General features: G+C 41.3%; 1 protein-coding gene across 1 annotated transcript in view; it reads left to right on the top strand.

Annotated features, from left to right (window-relative positions):
• CDKAL1 (CDK5 regulatory subunit associated protein 1 like 1) overlaps window positions 1-19,826 on the top strand; it is a 947,145-nt gene that overhangs the window by 791,028 nt on the left and 136,291 nt on the right. The window lies entirely within an intron of this gene.

A 19,826-nucleotide genomic window follows, 5' to 3' on the forward strand; every position in this document is an offset into this window, starting at 1 on the left:
TGACAAAAGAAAGTACAAGAGAGACTGAAGGAACAGACGATTACAATTCACTAGAGTAATAGGGTTTTCTTCCCTCATTATCCCTTAAAGAAAGTTTCCAGGTGCAGTGATAGTGGCTGTAATTTACTCATTCAGCTGTCACTAGAAAAAAACTGTGAAATTGTTCAAGTGAATTACTTGAGACAGCTAACAACTTGGAGCCAGAAACACAGGCCACAGCTTTCATTTACTGAGTAATTCTCAGGGCTGAGGAAATTAGGCGATAATCAACAGGGTAAACCTTACAGACCACTAGCAGTACGGGGATATTATACATGTGTAAGCTTAGGATGGTAGAAAATGTGAAGCATGTCTAGGGCTTCATTACGATATAGAAGGCAGCCTGCAGTACACAACAATTAACACAAGAACAGAACATTTTATGTAGGTTAATTACAGTCCTAGCTGTGGCAAGAAGACTATATAGAGGCATCCTGTGGCATTTCGGTTACCGCAATAGGATTGGTGCTTTTTGACGTTTACCAGCAAGCAGTGTGGTAATTTTAAAGCTGAATTCTTGGACAAATTACAATCCTCCCTTCCAATGGGGCCATGCCCACACTGCAAAGGTCAACTGCTCATTTATGTCTAGGGGACTGGGCAAATCAGTTTTACTACCCTCGATGCTGCTAAACTGGTCCCTGAAGCCTGTTACCCCCTACACTTAGAAGGTCCAAGGACCTCTGACATCAAGACTGATGCATTGGACATTTGATTGTACAATACGCTGCACTGGACATGAAATCGCAGAGGGTCAGTCCGGGGCTGGAGCATGGGGATGTGCCATTTGCCAGGGGAGTGGAGGATCAGGTTAGTAAAGTTGTTTTCATCGTCGCCTAGACTAAACTAGCATTTAACCCTTGCAGTGAGATCCAAACCCACTACAAGAAAGGACTTGGTTTTCCTGGAGTTGGGCTGTAGCACATTTCAGTATTTTGCAGGTACTCTAGTCTTATTTAACCACTTGCCGTCGCCGCACCGTCATTATACGTCCACAAGGTGGCTCTCCTAGGCGAGACCACGTAAATGGACGTCCTACCTTTTAGCCGCCACTAGGGGCGCACGCGCGCCGCCGGAGGCGCGCGCGCCCCCCGCTCGCCCCCGACTCCCGTGCGTGTGCCCGGCGGGCGCGATCGCCGCCGGGCACACGCGATCGCTCGGTACAGAGCGGGGAACGGGAGCTGTGTGTGTAAACACACAGCTCTCGTTCCTGTCAGCAGGGGAAATGCTGATTTTCTGTTCATACAATGTATGAACAGAAAATCAGTGTTTCCCCTAGTGAGGCCACCACCCCCCCCCCCCACAGTAAGAACACACCCAGGCATACTTAACCCCTTCCCCGCCCCCTAGTGTTAACCCCTTCACTGCCAGTGGCATTTTTATAGTAATCTAATGCATTTTTATAGCACTGATCGCTATAAAAATGCCAATGGTCCCAAAAATGTGTCAAAAATGTCCGAAGTGTCCGCCATAATGTCGCAATACCGAAAAAAAAATCGCTGATCGCCGCCATTACTAGTAAAAAAAATATTAATAAAAATGCCATAAAAATACCCCCTATTTTGTAAACGCTATAACTTTTGCGCAAACCAATCAATAAACGCTTATTGCGATTTTTTTTACGAAAAATATGTAGAAGAATACGTATCGGCCTAAACTGAGGAAAAAAAATGTTTTTTTATATATTTTTGGGGGATATTTATTACAGCAAAAAGTAAAAAATATTCATTTTTTTCAAAATTGTCGCTCTATTTTTGTTTATAGCGCAAAAAATAAAAAACGCAGAGGTGATCAAATACCACCAAAAGAAAGCTCTATTTGTGGGAAAAAAAGGACGCCAATTTTGTTTGGGAGCCACGTCGCACGACCGCGCAATTGTCTGTTAAAGCGACGCAGTCCCGAATCGCAAAAAGTACTCTGGTCTTTGGGCAGCAATATGGTCCGGGGGGGTAAGTGGTTAAGTGTCAGTTTATGCAACGTTATGGCACAAGTGGATTAAATTACAGGCTTGTTTCATAAACCTGCCAGAGATTTTGGGGTCCAGATCTCTTGAAGAAACTTCCCAGTCCTACCTTGAAACTTTGAGAGTAAAACTTTGTGGCAGGTGGCCAGGGCTGCTGACCAATTGGAATGTCACTGCTGGAGCACTCTAGAGATGTAACTTGGTTCAACATCCTTGCATCTTATCAAACTTGGTCAGATGTTTGTTGACTAACTTTTTAAGAGTGAAGAAATGTGTGTATTGTATTCACCACCTCATAATAGTGCCAGAGGAAAGGTTTTAAAACATTCCTCCCCATAAGTAAGATGACCTAAAAGTAATGAGAGTAAGTGAAGAGCTATGCTGCAGTGCAATACGTTTTTTTTTAAGGATCTCAATCATCAGAGATATCCGTTGTTATTGCTGATGTCGTTCTAAAAATGCTAAAATCAGAAAAATCAAAAGGTTTTTTATCAGCATAATTTCTCTAGTTCAGTGAGTTAAATTATTTAAGCTATTGGTTCAGCCTGAAGGCCAAGCAACAAACATTTCCAGGATAGGTCAGCATTGGCAGGTTTCCTTTTAAAACTGCAGGTTGCAGTTTGTTTACTGCATTTTGTGATTGTAGCCCATGCAGGATTGAATCGCAACATTGTTGAGCATTTAAAAAAAAATCCACACAGCATAATTTTTTGGCTAGTGAAATGGACATGCATAAGAAATATGTTTAGAACTAGTCTCTACTAGTCAATGTGCAACAACGCACTTGACTAAAGTGTGTGTCGTTGCACATTAAAAATGCACTGTTATTTAATGTAGTGTGCATAACAGTGAATCGGGACACTACAAATAAAATGTCTTGCATTACAAATAGGGACATTTTTGAATGATCCTTAGACCCCTTTCACACTGGGGTGTTTTTCAGGCGCTTTAGCATTAAAAAAACGTGCCTGTAAAGCAGCTGCATCTGCAATCCCAATGTGAAAGCCTGAGTGCTTTCACACTAAGGCGCCTGAAAAACGCCCCAGTGTGAAAGGGGTCTTAGTGTTAAAAAAAAAAAAAGCGCCTGAAAGAAGCTGCATCTGCAATCCCAATGGGAAAGCCAGAGTGCTTTCACACTGAAGCGCTGCTCTGGCAGGAAGTCAAAAAAAAGTTATGCAAGCGGCTTCTTTGCAGCGCTTTAGGAGCACTGAATACAAAGCTCCTAAAGCCCCCTTCCCACCGAGGGAGCGTTTTTGTAACGCCAAAGCGCGTGAAAAATTCCCCAGTGTGAAATAAATCCTAGCGGAGCTTTACCAGCGTTTTTCGGGCGTTGGCAGTGTGAAAGGGCTCTGAAAGCACTCAGGCTTTCACATTGGGATTGCAGATGAGGATACTTTCAGGCGCTTTACAGGCTTTTTTAACGCCAAAGTGCCTGAAAAACGCCCAAAAAATGCCCCAGCGTGAAGGGCACCTTAAAGTCTGTCTACCAAAAACTGAAAATTTGCCCAGACAACACATTTCCCAATAAATGTTTATGATAAAAAACAGGATGTTGCTTTCTGAAGTGAATACCCTTTTTGGTATTTGAGAAGTCTATTACAAAACGACATTATGTTTCTTGTTAGACTGCCTTCATTTTGTAGTATTACCAGAGAAAACTTTCTCCTATGCAAGTAACAAAATCTCAAAGGTGACAGTGTATTCTTTGAAGCTAATTTCTCCTCCATGATGCAATTACTAGGAGAGACGATGCTGACTGACGTCATTGACTTTTTCAAGCAGTTACACAGAATGGAAGTTAAAGATGAAAATCTTTTTCCAGTTCACCTTTGCCCTTTAATTTAAGGACACGCGAAGACCAAGTACCTTATTTGTTCAGATATTTGTTCCATAGAAGCATAAGGATACTAATGTGGACATTTGAAAAACTGTCTAAAAAACTAAAAAATTTAAGTTAGCCTGGTGATTATTGGGTAGCCCATCAGGGTTATTTACGGATTTCTTTTCATGGCTACAGCAATTGGAAAATAGCTTAATCTACACTTATACCCTTCCAGTGGTGGATGTGTCCCAATAAATAGCTCTTAGAGAAGCACACAAATATGCAGATAAACAGGTGAGGATAAGTATATTGAAACCACATTCTGTGTTTTCTTTCCCCCCTTTACCCATCAAAGTATTCATGCAATCGTCTGGAGCCAAGCAGTTGACAGCATCCCTTTATATCGGAAGATCTACAGTGACATTTCCCTGTAAATGTCAAATCTTTGCTCTGTTTGAGTGTTGATTTTAAGGATGTTATTATTTTTCTCCATCAAACTTGCCGTTTATAACAGCAAATAATTGTAGTATACAGTGCATAATCACACCTGAGATATCTCATTAATTACTTTGGTGCAGAACTCCTATATACAGAAATAGGCCCCTCTTATCATGCTGTCCCCTTCTCCCCTTTATTTCACCTGCTCATGAATAATTTATCATATAGCACCATGTGGTGTCATTCCACACAACGAGATTAAAGGGACAAATCAGTAAATTGTAATGCTGAAGCAGTTGTTGCCTATGTGACGGTAGGCATTTTTTTCTTGCCTCCACCTATAACCTCTTTGTTGCCACATTGTTACTGTAGGCAAACTGCTACACAATGCACCGCACACCCAATTCCTGCTTTATAGCAGCTTAATCACGTCTGCTATTTTCTTGTGTCGCCAGTGCAGTGAACCCCTGACTGACAGAGCGGCTGGAGTAGAAATGATATGCACACCACTCTCTAGGAGGAATATGACATTTTCCAAGAGGTCTGACTGTTTTCATTACTTAGATTTATACATTGATTTCTGCATATTGGAACAAGTGATATAAAGGGAAAAATGAAAGTCAAGGGGGCTTGACACCTGGGTAGGAGGAGGGTTGGAAGAAAACAGCTTGTCAGAGTTAAGACCTTAAAGTGACTTGTCTCTGCTAGGACACGAGAGTAATTACTGCGATGGGGAAAAGGGTATTGATACAAAGCGCTAATAGATGTTTTGTTTATGATTTGGCAGCGTATAGAAGCTGCAGCAGGCACCCATTGTAATGCTTTGGAAAGCCAAGGAGAAGCGTAGGAAACTTTGAAGAGCCTTGTAATTAAGTTACATAGTAACGTCTGATGCCGTGCTGCCTAATTAGTGTCATTTTATATAGAGCCGCAGTGGGAGCTGGCATTCAGTCGCTCTCATGCTAAGTTTGCTTTGTGACAGGCGAAGATGTCACAAAATCCTCTGGTTTTGTTCAGGAATCGGTCTGAATAAATGAATGAGCACTCTTCTTTATTTGTGTCTCTACAATGTGCTTTCTTATTAAATTTTTGTCTTTGCCACTTTTATGAGCATGCTGCCCAAGCTGAATGCAGCTAATTGGTGTAGGAGTAGGCATAAAAAATAAAGAAGTAAAAACACGTAGCTAGCATGTTACACAATATAAAAAAAGCCAGTACAATACTTGTGCACCAATGTGTACCTGCATTCTGAGACTTAAACTGGTTCCAAAGTTTAAATTTTTTTTTTTCATTTAACCACTTCAATACAGGGCACTTTCACCCTCTTACTGCCCAGGCCTAATTTTCAGCTTTCAGCACTCTTTTAATGACAATTGTGTGGTCATGCAACGCTGTACCCAAACACATTTTTATGATTTGCTTGAGACAAATTTGTCTTTTGGTGTTATTTAAACATCACAGTTGTTTTTATTTTTTTTGCAAAACAAATGAAAATCGACCGAAAATGATGAAAGGAAAAAAAAGTTTTTCTTTGTTTCGTTATAAAATTCTGTAAATAAGTATTCTCCTTCACTAATGGGCACCATTGAGGCTGCACTTATGGGCACTGATGAGGTGGCACTAATATGTAGGACTTATGAGGCTGCAATGATGGACACTAATGGGCAGCACTGATAGACAGCACTGATGAGGAGGCACTGATGAGCACTGGCACTGATTGGCTTTACTAGTGGGCATCGCTGGTAGGGCTACACTGATTATCAGTGCAGATCCCCCCCCTGTCAGGAGCGTCGCTTATTGGTTCTCCTCTACTCACGTTCTGTCAGCGTGAATATATGAATGCCGATAACCGGCACTTCCTAGTTACGCAGTGATTGTGTACAGCTGATCACATGGCAAAGAGCCTACGTCATAGGCTCTTTAACGTGATCAGAGATGCGGTATGTCGGAGCTACCAATGGCTCCTGCTGCTGTTTCTCTACCATTAAGGAGACAGAGACCTAAGAGAGACACTACTCTTGTGCACACCGTCGGATCAGGCTCAAATAAGTATTGGTGGGGGGAACCTTCACCCTTTATAACCACTTTAAAGTGTTACTAAACCCACAAAAGTCAAATATGTCTGTATGTGCAGAATAGCATGCTTGTTATACTCACTGTGGAAATTAAGGGGTTAATCCTCTGCATTGTGTAAAAAGGCTCTTTGATCCTGTATGGACAGATCCTCCCCTCCTGCAAGGGTCTCTCTTGGCAAGGCCAGATAAGACGCAGTGTGTGTAGTACTGCTGCACATCCTCAGTTTGGTCTCTATTGCTGGAGAGAACATTTCCGTGTTGATCATAGCTAGCCAGGTAACATGATATTGACATCAAACATGTGGACGTGTATACAGATCCTAAATTACAGCCCAGTCCCTCCCTCCTCCATGCCCAGTAACTAAAAAAAAAAATGGTTGGTGGGATGTCACATTTTGATTGATGGATGATCCGCCTCCCATAACAGCATGAGGACACAGGATGTAGTGGAAATCTCCTACCTGAGCACTCAGGCAGACCCTACAGTTTATCATGTGACCGTGGTATATAGATCAGCCAAAAAGGTATATAGTTGCAATATTTTAATGTAAAAGGAAGATTTTTAAGCTGTGGGCACTGTGGGGGGGGGGGGGGTGTAGACGGGCCTGCGGATTAACCATTTTCATATTACTGGGTTTAGTAACATTTTAAGTACATAAACTGAAACACTAAGTAATGCAAATAAAACAATATGTTGTATCTGTAATAAAATGTGATTTGAAATAGAGTAAAAATCTTAAAGATTTGTAGTACATTTGTTTGATCTAGAGAACCACCATAGACTGTACATTCCCGGCTTACTAATGTCAAGGAAAATATAGCAATCAGCTGTGTTGAATTTTTTTTTCCAGTCATTTCCCTAAATTGTAAGACATTGCTAGGAACTTGATCAAGCCTCTACTTCTAACCCCCTATAGCTTCAAACATGTATACTAAGCCAATCATAGCAGGCATGTTTACACTAAAAGCTTGCACAAGGATGGTGTTCAGGCGGTGGTATTCGTCTCGCGCCTTTCCTTGACCTTTAATGTTTATGCATAAAAGTTAACGGCACGCCTGTACTGGATAAATGAATGTTATCATGAATCACAACTTGCAGGTGCCATTTCTTGTTGCTGGCGGGTGTATGCTTACAGTATAAAGTACATATGGTAGGCTTTAGACATTTTAAGGTAAAAATGCTGTCATGTTTCCCTTCATTACTTAATATAGTGTCATATGTAATGACAGCTTTTTAATATAATTAAAAGGTAAGCCCAGGGCAGGCCAAGTGCCAGAAGACAGTTAGGCCATGTGCTTACTAAAATCACTGCCTACTTATTAACATCTGTGGAAGCGACCGTCCCTTGGCTGTTTTTTGAGCATCAATAATACTGGTGTTTTTCTCACTGATGCCAATTCAAAATGTTGAAATTGTTGGAGAATCAAATTGTCCATAGGATGAAATGGACTAAATCCTCTGCAACATGTTACCCCACAGAAAAATGCAACTTGAATGCATTGTGCTGGGATTTTAACAGTTAATAAAGCATAATCTTTTTTTTTATTTATTTTTTATTGGGAGAATTGCATGAACTCTGCATATGTGTGGCCTTGTATCATTTCAGTTAAAGCGGGGGTTCACCCAAAAATTTTTATTTTAAATTACATCTAGCAGAGCCAGCATACTAAGGACATTACATTTCGGCAGGTCATTTTTTTTTTTTCTCGGTACATACCTTTATATCCTGATGTTGTCCAGGGCTTCCGGGTTCCGATGACTGCACAACTGGGCGTTCCTATCCTTCCGTTCGATGAATGACGTCTTGTGAAACAGGTGACCTGTCGCACAAAGCGCGTCACCAGATGTCTGGAAATAGCTGAGCTGCGAGTCGGCACTACACAGCGCCTGCGCAGTCAGCTCTACACGGTGCCGACTCGCAGCTCGGCTATTTCCGGAAATCTGGTGACGCGCGTTGTGCGACAGGTCACCTGTTTCACAAGACGTCATTCATCGAACGGAAGGATCATCGAACGGTAGGATAGGAACGCCCAGTCCCGCGATCATCGGAACCCTGAGGCTGGTATAGGAACGCCCAGTCCCAAAGTCATCAGAACGCAGAAGCCCTGGACAAAATCCGGATATAAAGGTAAGTACAGAGGGGGAAAAAAAAACTGCCGTAATGAAATGTCCTTACTATTGTACTATTAATGTAAAAAAATTGTTTTTAGGGTGAACCTCCACTTTAAAGTGTGTCTCCAAGTTTTGTTTCTGTCTATGTTCCTAATAGTGAGTGACCCACTTTATTTGTCCTGGTGATCATTGTCACTAAGAAAGAAAATCGAGGAAGATCTGCAAATATTTAGTTGTCCTCATTACATAATAAAAATCACAGGGTTGTTAACCCTTCCCTACTCTATCCAGCCATTTTTTTCTGAAATTGTAGAGGACTACAATTCTACAATTGCAGCTGCAGGTTATAAATATTATTGTATGTTCAGATAATGAATTGGTATAATAAAGCTTAAACTGTGTGTGCAGTGGGTATAGAAAAGGATCACTCCCTTCAAAATCAAATTTTGTTGCTTTGCAGCTTGACACTGAAGACAGGCACAGTTTTTGTTTTATCTAGCTGTATTTAGTCAGTGCAACTTAAAACATCAAAGTGAAAGATATAACACCATGTCAGGGAAAAAAAACAGAATCACTGAGTTGGAAAAAGGATCGCCCCCTTGTGTCAGTATTTTGTTGAACCATCATTTGCTTAAATTACAGCCTTAAGTCTATTGTGATATGTCTCTACTAACTTTGTACTTCTAGATTTTGCAATATTTGCCCACTCTTCTTTGCAGAACTGCTCAAGTTCAGTTACATTTGATTGTGATTGTTTATGGACTGCAGTCTTCAAGTCATTCCACAGGTTTTTAATGAGGTTTAAGTCTGGGCTTTGACTTAGCCATGCACGGATTTTATCTTTTTTCGCTTTCAACCACTGTGGGGTCATTTTTGCTGTGTGCTTTGGGTCATTGTCATGTTGGAAGGTAAAATTTCTTCCCATTGACAACTTTCTCGCAGGGGTCAGTAGATTTTCCTCAAGAATTTCATGGTGGTTTGCCCCATCCCTTCTTCCTTCTATCCTAACAAGTGATCCAGTCCCTGCTGCAGAGGAACATCCCCATAACAGGATAATACCACCTCCATGCTTTACTATAGGAATTGTGCTATTTGGATGATGAGTTATATTGGGTTTCTGACAGACATATCGTTTGGTGTTGATGCCAAATATTTTTTTTGTCTCATCTGTCCATAACACCTTTTTACATGTCACCTCAGAATCTTTAAGGTGTGTTTTGACAAAGCTCAGTCATGACTGCATGTGACCTTTCTTGAGGAGTAGCATTTTTCTTGCAACCTTCCCATACAAGCCACATAATTTGTGATATTGTCACATGCACACACTGGCCACTCTTTGTAATAATTTTTTAAACCTAACAATGCATATTATACATTATAATTATTGATTTTTAGCTTGCCTAAAAACCCCACCGGGGGAACTTTCCCATATCGCACACATCCGGGGGTGAGCAGCACCATTTCCTCTCAATATGTGGCTTTTCCTTTTCACGCTCTTTGTCATAAATTCCTACAACTGCTTCAGAGTTGCTGAAGGCCCTCTTTGTAGCCTCGCTGACCAGTTTTCTCTTGGCTCCCATCTAGTTTGAAGCAGCGTCCCGATTCAGGGAGGGTCTGTGTTCTACATAATTCTTAATAATAGATATCACTGTGCTTCTAGGCATTGATAAAATAGTTTTTTTTTTTGTATCCATCACCTGTGCCTGTCCACAACTTATCCCAGGGAAATGTTGACAGTGCCTTGCCACCCATATTTAATTGCTTCATTTGCATTATCAGTGACTGAAATGCTCTAGGAACATTCTTTCCATGCTGAGCTAATCTAAATGACCACAGCTGATCAGAGTTCAAAGTCAAATGGCTTTGTGTACCATTGAGAAGGTGATTAGCTATACCTGATTGTGTTTATAAGTCATTTTTTAGGAGGTGGGTGATCCTTTTTCCAACTCAGTGATTTTGTTTTTGATTTTATTTTATTTGTTATCTTTTTCTGAAATGTGTTCTTTCTTTCACTTGGATGTTATAAGTTGCTCTAAGTATATATAACTGGATAAAACTAAACCTGTGTTTGTCTTCCAATAGGTGATTTTACATACTGTAAAGTAGTTTTCATATAGCATAGGTAAATATTTGGTCTAGCAGGTCACTTCTGCAGAATTATGACAGTGGGAAGACATACAATTACATTCCTATTATGAAAACAACTGCCAATAGATTTTGAATTTACTATTTTTGTTTTTGTGTTCACTGCCAATTGCCAAATGTAAACGCTTATATAAATATATATAAAAAAAATGGAAACACGCCAATAACAGTAGTTTTATGTTAATTGATCAGTAGAACAAAAGTTGTTGGGGGGGATTTTGTACTATGTTCTCATTTCTGTATTTGATGCATACGATGTACAGGTTTCAGGGCTTACAGTTTATGACAGCTTTCTCTTCAGTGACCTCTGTTCTGAACAATTGTTTGTACAATTGTCTGTACTTTTTGTTTTTTTCAAAACAATACAAATTTTGAAATAGTTGTTAAAATATAAATACAAAGAAAGCGCGATCTTGTTAGCAGGAGGGTAGTGATGGGTGAAACGGTACACTGATGGACTAACAGCACACGGATACCAGGTCATATTCAGCAAATGCATTTAGTGATGTGTTAAAGAATTTATTGTTACATTTCTTTGTGTCTATATATCTGCCTGGAGTTTATTCTTACACTTGGGCGAGGTTCACATCTCTGTATAAGGGAAACGTGCACATTTGAGCACGTTCCTGATTCACTGAGAAACATCCCTGCACTTTAGCAGAAATGCGGGATACCATTAATTTGTATTGGCACCTCCATGCATTGGCACTCGTGCACGGAACCGCATGGCGGTGCCAGTACTCATTGCAGCGTGATTTGAAAAAAGGGTCAGGGCCATCCATTGAAATTAATGTGCGGCTCTACCTGCAGTGTGCACACTCAAAACGGGTCTGAACAGAGCCTTAAGCCTAGTGCACACTGTCCGAATGTCGGCAACATTTGGCCCGTTTGGTCGGCTTCTGTCAGACGAGCATGCTGGACTGCTCCCAATCAGCCAGTGTCTGAGAGCTCTGACCAGAATGTTCTGGCAAAGGGGCAGTATCTCTGTCAGAACACAATATAACAGCAGGGGAGATTTATATACTAACATCAGATTGTTAGTACAGTGGCTTTGACCAGAGCTGTCCAAAGGACTCGGCGATCACAGGGCACACAGGCAGCACGGTCACTGAAGAACGTCCATGGATGCCCTCCCGGAAAAGTAAGCCAGCGCAGTAGCCGTCTTTCAGCTAAAGTGTGGGCGGGAAGGGGTTAAGAATGTAGTTCACATAGTACAGCCAGCTGAATGATACTACTTATTATTTAGTATTACAGTGGTGTCCTCTCTTCACTCCTACTCATCTTCATACACTGCAATATAATTCACAGTCTCCACATTGTTTTCTTATATTTTCCTGCACAGAATCCAACTGTTAATAAGTGAAAGCACAGATCCCCATAAGACTAAGCAAGGTATTTTAAGTGATGAATGTTACTTATCTATTAAGCTGGCATCAACTTGGTAGAGAGAAAGCCAGGTAATTCTGCTGGCAAAGGCCATTTAAAGCAGAGCTCCACCAAGAAAACAAAAAAATTCTAAAGTGCTGCAAACATACCTGAAGTGCCTGTTGCAAGGCAGATCGCCCTAATCTACCACTTCCTGATCTGCGGTCCGTCTTCTTTCTTCTGCTCCTCGGCTGCCTCCTGCGGAATGGGGAGCAGTGTCTTCTGGGACCTTGTGTGTGTCCCAGGAGCCATCATCGATTCACGTCACGCTGCGTGGCTCGTGCATGCACAGTAGGGAATCGGGCGGTGAAGCTGCAAGGCTTCACTTCCTGATTCCCTCACCGAGGATGGCGACGGGGCAGCCGAGACCCAAGCGTTTGCTCGGCTTTGGCTGCCGTCATCACGGGCACCCTGGACAGGTAAGTCTCTTTATTAAACGTCAGCAGATACAGTGTTAGTAGCTGCTGACTTTTAATTTATTTATTTTTTTTAAACCGGACCTCCGCCTTTAAGAATTAAACTCTCAGCATTATGTCTACTTGAAGATAACAAATATAAATGTGAAATATGCTCATCGGCATTCACATAAACATACAACTGCACACACCTCTCTGATCTATAGTATATAGATGGGTATGTTTCTTTCCATAGTTTCCTCTAATGTCTTTTGTCCTGTCTCTGATCACTTGTAAATTCATGCTTGTTGAATTGCATTAGGTGTCCTTATCCTCGTTTAAACTCCAGGAAAAAGTGTCTTGTTGCAGGTGGTTAGCAGTGCACAAAACAGGACAGGAAATTATTTCTGATATTTGCATGTGGAATTTCTTTAGGCCTTGGACTTAAGCGATCTTGCTATATTCAGTGAGGAAAATAACTTTCTCATGTTAATGCTGGATACCAAGCACTTTCCAACATCTGGGAAAGTTTAACGTCCTCAGTGCATCAAATTACCCTGGTAAAACTTTCCCCCATTTATTATTGCAGGGCATGCGGTCCTGTCATACTCCTTTTGTATATAAAAAAACAGACCTATTTTCTAGCAGATATCAACTTCCAAAATACACCAACACCAAATTACATGAGAGGAAGCTATCAAATCGTTCTAATTGTGGAAGCATTTGGTGGAATAATTAAAGTGGTAGTACACCTTTTTACACACACACAAAAATTTCTCCTTCATACCATTGTCATAATGTGCTTGTATGCATTGCATACTAGCACATTATGAAAGACTCACTGCTGACGGGGCTTCCATCTTCACCCAGTCTTCCTGGGTTAGCGGGCTGCGATAATGTCACTACCACCTATGCTTGCAGGAATCATGGCTGCTGCACGGAGCTCTGAAGGGACACCGTACTCATACATAGCACCATCAACTTATACTGCGCTTTACATATGTATTGTTCATTCAAGGATCTTACAATCTAAGTTTCCTAGCTCAAGTTCATACATACACACACTAGGGAAAATTTAGACAGGAGCCAATTAACCTACCAGCATGTCTTTGGAGAGTGGGAGGAAATCGGATTACCCGGCGGAAACCCATGTAGGCACAGTTAGAAAATGCAAACTCCAGGCAGGGAGTGCCATTTTTGGGATTCGAACCAGCAACCCTAGTGCTGCTAGGCGGAAGTGCTAACCACTTAGCCACTGTGCTGCTAGACATGCAGGACTTTAATCATTTTAGTCGTTTATAGATTCAGTTGTCCCTCTTGGGGACTCCACAACCACCTCCTCATATCGGGTAATATACAGGTTTTTTGTATCCCTGCTGAAAAGTTCAGTCACTTTTCTGTAGCATAAAGAAACAGCTGACTATCAGTAAATTGGAGAGTCGATGTGCAGAGAAATTCCAGCATGTTGGAAATGTGTTTGTCATTTTAAGATCTTGATAAACACTACTTCTGTTAGTTCCTTGCTGTCTCCGATTTAAAAACAAAGTGTGTGGTGTGCATGTATTTATATATACAGTACATGTTTGTAAGCTGAGTGTAGTATGTTTGCCCTTGTGCTTGTGTGCGTTTCCCCCTCCTCTCACTAATCTTTGCTGGGTAATAAATAATATGCTCCTTTTTACTAGCAATGCTATTTCGACCTTTTCCAGTAGTAAATCCAGAACAATTACACTGAGTGATTGAAGATATGGGGAGGACCACAAGTGACACAGCAAGATGAGCCGTAAAGTCATGGATATACCGCTTCGGTATATTCCCTTACGTGTTATTTGCTCACAAGCACTTCTAGGATGTAAATGGTTTTGGTGGTCTAAATCTTGATAACTGGATGACATTGTTTGAGTGCAGTGCCATCTATCTGTCTCGCTGTGTTCAATGAAACATGCCTCTCCTTTATCCACCTCTTGCAGCTTGCCCAGTCTAGATGTCACTGCTTCACTGTGATGTTTGACACTCATCTGCAGCAGGCCAGTCTACAGCAGACAGGCAGAAAGAAAGAAAAAAAAGTGGAATTCATTAATGTGACACAATAGTAGATAATAATTTTACCAAGGTCACAGGTAAATATCAGTCCAGCACGGCCTGGTTTCTCTCCACACTCTGTCTTTTTAGCTTATCTTGTACTTAGGCTGGTAAATGTATGTCTTTGTGTAGTGCACTCAGACACCAGTCTGTTCCAGCTGCCTCTGACATCACACGAGATAGCATGTTCTCTGGGCAGGGCAGAGTACAGAATGTATAGATCTGATGTATATACAACAGGAAAGAACTGACCGGTAATAAGGACACAGCCTTTTCCTCTTCACACATTCATATTTTGTCAACGTTGGCACAGATCAAAAATGACAACTCGGTCAACAACATGACTTTGTTTCCATTTTGGAAAGTTTCAGTCCATGTGATCTTTATACTCTGTCATGTTCTAATAAATGTCCTATTGACAAAAATATTGCTGATTACTGGGTGAACAAACTTGCCTTATATTCTTCAGTTGTCTTCGGTACGTTCCACTTTGTCAGGACGCCATTAGGTAATTTAGCATAGCCATACAGAGGTTTGTTGATTAACATGTCTGGTACTCTTTGTTGTTTCTAGTACCCAATCATATTCTGTCAGAGACTATCTTTCTATAGCATATATTTATAAATGAAGCCCAATGTAATGTACACACTACCTGGAGTTGCAGATTTAAGTTGCTGTGATGGCTGAGAATAGCATACATCCCAAACTGGAAACTGTTTTTTGTCCCTCTCTTTACACTTTCTGGACACGGATATATGAAAAACCTCTGATCGAGTACTCTCCAAAATGACAGAATTTTTCCATATATATCATGGCTCTATTCTAAATCGGCCTACAAAATGTTAATACTGTGCCATTTGGTTAAGGCAGAACGATCTTGCATGCCAACACTTTGTAAGTCATCTCATCAACCAACAGTCCAACAATAGATCAGAAGGGTTGAGTATATTAGGGGAATGTGGAGTCTCAGGAGTTCCATAAAGAATACACATACCGAATTTAGGAATACATGTTTTTACTGGTTTTAATTCTCATGTACTGACAAATGTAAACAACTATTAGTTGCCTGTACTGGTCGATGTCAATGCTGTGCTGAGTGAACTGCTGGAGATCATAGGCCCCTCTCCAATACCATCACACCAACCACTGAAGGGTCTCTCCCTCTGGCTCTGCCCATGTCCTGCCTGCCGGTGACACCTCCCTCCCTTCTCCCTATCACGCTCTCCTCCCTTCCACTTTTTTCCAATTTCTCTGCCCCTCTCTGGACCCCTAGGTCTCTCTTCTTGATTTACAGTTACTATTTGCCTCAACCATTGCATGGTAAGTAATAGGTCACCTTTGACGCCACTATGTAATCTGTATGTTGGGCATACTTATCACCTCCCCCTGGTACGAGTCCTTGGATTTTCACTGGTAAAACGTATGGTTTTATTAGCATGCTTTAGGGATCCCTGGTTGGTTTTCTGCCTACCTTTCCCTCCATCTCTAGGGCACCTTCATTCAAGTCCCTTTACTTGAAATACTTTCAAGATATTTACTGTAGCTAATACCATTATCTCCACACTGTTAAACTGACAGATTGACACTTTTTTTTTTTAAATACTGGCAAGCATCATTCAACCAGGTGACTAAGGACTCTGCACCACAAAACCCTTTCTATTGTATTTGTAATGGTAGTGCGTGCTGTGCATACAAATAGCTGTGTGTCAGCAATTTTGCTCAGGAGACTGGTCTCCCATGCCATTGTGTCATAAGAAGTCCTAGCTGCAGAGACCTTCTTCCTCTCTCCTCCAGCTTATGCAATCCACAACCTCTTAGGGTCTATGCACACTGGCTTAAAAATGACAGCTTCTACAGGAGTTTTGTATTTTGCCTGTAGAAGCAGCCAATGCTATCCTATGTGTCCATGCACATTAGGATGATTAGAGGCATATTTTGAGCTCAGTGCTTAGAGCCAAAAAAAAAAAAAAATCCTGGTTTGCGTTTTTGATTGAAGCTTTCTGGCAGAAAAAAATGCTAAACTCTCTGAAACTGTGTACATAAACACTCTATATGATACGCTCATTACTAATAGACAAGTTAGTAGTCAAAACTGTAAAAACTTCAGTGTATTTCATGACTCATTAAATAATAACAGCACAGCCAGAATACAGACATATTTACCTCCCTCAGTTAATTTTGTAGTGTTTTTGAGCCCCAACGTTGTTACCCTAGGTGTACCGGGAACAGAACTGGCACAATTTCCCTCCTAGGCGAGACCTATCATATTTATATCTACTTTGAAGCTTATTTAATGCTGTACGATAATATGCATGTTAGCAGACTATAATCTGTAGGTATTCAGAGGTATTCATCCTTCTAGAAACCTGAACCTGGGCTTTGGTCCTAAAAACAGTGGCCCAGATTCAAGAAGCACTTGCGCCCGCGCAACCATAGGTTACGCAGCGCAAGTGCTTACTTGCTCCGGTGTAACGAGTGCTCCTGATTCAGGAACCTCGTTACACCGACTGCAGGCTAAAATCTGCGCGGCATAAGGCTCCCATTGTGTATCAGCGTGTAGTATGCAAATTGCATACTACCACTGATTCACAAGCTTGCGCGGGCCCCGCGCAAGCCAGGTACGGAGTTTCCGTACGGCTACTTTTAGCGCAAGGCTGCCCCTTCTAATAGTAGGGGCAGCCAATGCTAAAGTATAGCCGGCCTTCCCGCGACGTGAAATTTGAATTTCACGGCGTTTGCGTAAGTGAAACGTGAATGGCGCTGGACGCCATTCACGTTCACTTAGAAGCAAATGACGTCCTTGCGACGTCATTTGCCGCAATGCTCGTCGGGAAAGTTTCCCGACGGAGCATGCGCTGTACGCTCGGCGCGGGAGCGTGCCTAATTTAAATGATTCCCGCCCCCGGCGGGATCATTTAACTTGCGCGCGCTTACGCCGGGCAAATTTGCCGGCGCGCCCTCGCAATTCACGGAGCTACTGCTCCGTGAATCGAGGGCAGCGCAAAATATTTGCGGGGGCGCAGGGCAAAATCGTTGCCCTGCTCCCCCGCAAATATCGCGCAATTCTACTTGAATCTGGGCCAGTGACACCCCAGCGCCACAACTCGCCTGCGTAATTGGTCAGATGGTCCCTGTCGGCTCTTGTGAACCATCAAACGAAGAAAGATCTGTCAAGTTATGAGAGTCAATATATATCACCTTGCTCATTGACTGAGGTCTTCTGAAACCAGGACTTGCAAATGTTTTTCAATTTCAACTCCTTTTTTTTTTTTTTCTCTCTGTTGCATTATTGTTTCTTTGTAATACTCTTATTTATTTTTAGTAAATGCTATTTAACTTTTTTTCTGATTAAACCATATTTTAAAAAGCATTAAAACTGTCTCTAATATGCTAATGCAAACTACTGGGATGAGTAGATTAATTATTGCAACAAAAGCTGGTTATTTTTTATTTGGGTTCTTTTATTTTATTTTGGGTTAAAGTGTCGATTTAAGTCAGGTTGCTATATCTTTTTGCCCTAGTTTGAGGGTTGCTCAAACATGCTTGAAAGCTAGAACAAGTTGTTTTTTTACACTGGTACAATTTGTGGTGCATAGCTTGGGTGGTGAAGATATAAATATTGAAGAAATAGTGTTTCATTTATATTCATAACAAGTACATTAAAAATCCTTCTGCAGTTAACTTGGGGCATCTGTGTTTTTGTGCCTAGTATATGGGGCCTTTTGTTTGCGTTCATATAAAATTGAGGATTTCTCGTTCAATTACATCCTTAAAGAGTCTATGTAAAAGTGGTCATTAATGGTTTAAAGCTTTAGTCTAGATTTATGTCTCACAAGTATACTCTCTAATACAAGAGACTTTCTCTTTGCATAAATTAATTTCAAATCACAGACTTTTATGAGTGCTCTTCAGAGACTGAATAGCATCCTGATTAATTTTTGTTCTACAATTGCAAGACTTTATAGAAGGCTAAATTTAGATTACAGTCATGAATATTGTCATGTTAACTTGTGGATGTATGTGCTGTTCCTTTTAAATGGATACACTGAGAACAAAATAATACATTCCAACTGGTTGATTTTATAGTAATACCAATCGCTCCAATGTTCTATCCTGCACTAAAGTGGATTTATTCATAAAGTAAAATTGAATTTATTTGGGCAGCTTTTCGTAACATTCACGTTTGAGAAAAATATTTGTTTCATACTTTTCATTAGTTAGTATTCATACTAAAATTGGGCAGACGGATTGAAATTTGCCAGGTTCAGCAGGGGCAGACTGCATTTTGATTTGTGTGGCCCTTGCTGTTTGACAGAAGTCGATCATTAAATTGTATGTGGAAAGTTATTATTGTGCAAGTGAAAACAAAAGTGAACAAAAGCTCCTGGTAATAACACAATGGAACAAAATGTGTAAAAAAAAAAATATATATATATATATATATATAAAAGCAGGGGTCGTCTTATACGCCGGGTCAGCTGCTCAGATGCCTGCTGGATGTGCAGTAACACTGTTTGTAGTTTCGGCTACATACAGTGTATACTACTTAGCCAATCCCGGTGAGCGATGTATTCAAATTAATACAGAGCCTGCTCGGATTGGAGTAACAACCTCTGCCAATCTGAGCAGGCTACATACAGTAACCTGCTCGGATTGGCTTTGAGAGTCAGAGAGGCGTGGGCTGATGTTACAGCCTCTGCCAATCCAAGTAGGCTTTGTATTCATTAACAGAATACATCGCTCGCCATGATTGGCTCCAGCTCCAGCAAGAAGGAAGAAGAATATGGCTCCAGAAGGAAGAAATATGAAGCGTCTGAAGCCTCGGAAGGGGGGTCGTCTTGTACGTTGAGTACAGGCAAAAAATCTTTTAAAAAAAAGTAAAATTAGGGGGTCGTCTTATACGCCCAGTCGCCCTATACACCGGCAAATACGGTATATATATTAGTATTTACCAACAGATATATCAGTCTGGATGTATCGCCACTTCCTCAAAGTTAATCTATCCAAAACCGAACTTATAATTTTTCCTCCCCTATGTGTCCCTTCCCCTGATCTCTCTGGCACAACTATAAGTCCATCCCTGCATGCCAAGGTCCTAGGTGTAGTCCTGGACTCTGAACGCACATTTAAACCCCACATCAGGGCAGCACAGTGGTGTAGTGAGTAGCACTTTTGCCTAGCAGCAAAAAAGGTCGCTGGTTCGAATCCCGACCACCATCTGCCTGGAGTTTGCATGTTCTCCCTGTGTCTGTGTGGGTTTCCTCCGGGCACTCCGGTTTCCTCCCACACTCCAAAGACATGCTGGTAGGTAAATTGGATCTTGTCCAAA

The sequence above is a fragment of the Rana temporaria genome, chromosome 5 (assembly GCF_905171775.1).
Source record: "Rana temporaria chromosome 5, aRanTem1.1, whole genome shotgun sequence".
Lineage (NCBI taxonomy): Eukaryota > Metazoa > Chordata > Amphibia > Anura > Ranidae > Rana > Rana temporaria.